This window comes from Bison bison, unplaced genomic scaffold (genome assembly GCF_000754665.1).
Source record: "Bison bison bison isolate TAMUID 2011002044 unplaced genomic scaffold, Bison_UMD1.0 scf7180017864475, whole genome shotgun sequence".
Taxonomy (NCBI): domain Eukaryota; kingdom Metazoa; phylum Chordata; class Mammalia; order Artiodactyla; family Bovidae; genus Bison; species Bison bison.
Genome location: NW_011495036.1, coordinates 3,521,324 through 3,522,567, shown reverse-complemented (window position 1 = coordinate 3,522,567; position 1,244 = coordinate 3,521,324).

Here is a 1,244-nt window from a genome sequence, read left to right as displayed (position 1 = left end):
ACCTTTTCCAGTCCTGTGGCCACTGCTGAGTTTTCCAAATTTGCTGGCACGTTGAGTGCAGCACTTTCACAACATCATCTTTCAGGATTTGAAATAGCTCAACTGGAATTCCATCACCTCCACTAGCTTTGTTCATAGTGATGCTTTCTAAGGCCCACTTGACTTCACATTCCAGGATATCTGGCTCTAGGTGAGTGATCACACCATCATGATTATCTGGTCGTGAAGATCTTTTTTGTACAGTTCTTCTGTGTATTCTTGCCACCTCTTCTTAATGTCTTCTGCTTCTGTTAGGTCCATACCATTTCAGGAGCACCTCAAATCCACAGGGCCCCAAGTACCGCCAGCAGCTCCAGCCCACCGTGCCCGCTTGTCCTTCCCAAATCCCCTGGACATTAAGGGCGTCACCACCTTCCCTCTCCTTTCCGGACTAGGGCGCATGAGAGCCATGCTCGCCTTCTCCCTCTCCCTTACCGAAAGAAGATCGAACAAGAAGTACATTCTTACCCTCAGAAACTAGTTTTCCATATCTGTGAAATGGGAATACGAACATAAAGAAATACATAAATGATCAGGGTTATTAGGTGAATGGACACGAATATCTCCATTTTGCAGAAGAGGAAATTATACCTTACAGGATTTTTGTGACCTCACATTGGATAATTTGTAAGGCGTTTTCAAAAGCCACACATTTCTGCTCTGGTTAGAGTGTTGGTTGTCTGCTGTGTGAAGCACTGTAAGTGCATTTGGGTTATTTCAGGCCCCCAGGGTGGTAGCAGCTCTGGCCAAACACCATCCGCTGTGTGTGCGAACCCAGAAATAGGGACGTTTAACCCAGAGTTTCCAGAAACCCTATGAACAATTCTTGTGTTTTTCATTTCCTTACTATAAACTTTACAATTGCTTATAAATTAACAGATCCCTTAAAAGTTGCTATCAGAACTGTAAATTGCTTAAGGCAAAAGTTAATTTTTTTTAATCTTTCACCGATTTTTTGTTTTTAAATTGAATATAGTTGGTTTACAACACTGTGTTAGTTTCAGGTGTTAGTTTCACAGCAAAGTGATTGACACACACATATTGCTTTTCAGATTCCCTTTGCATTATAGATTATTACAAGATTTTGAATATGTTCCACATATTATACAGTACGTCCTTGTTTATTATTTCATATATGCTATGCTATGCTAAGTCACTTCAGTCGTGTCTGACTCTGTGCGACCCCATAGACGGCAGCCCACCAG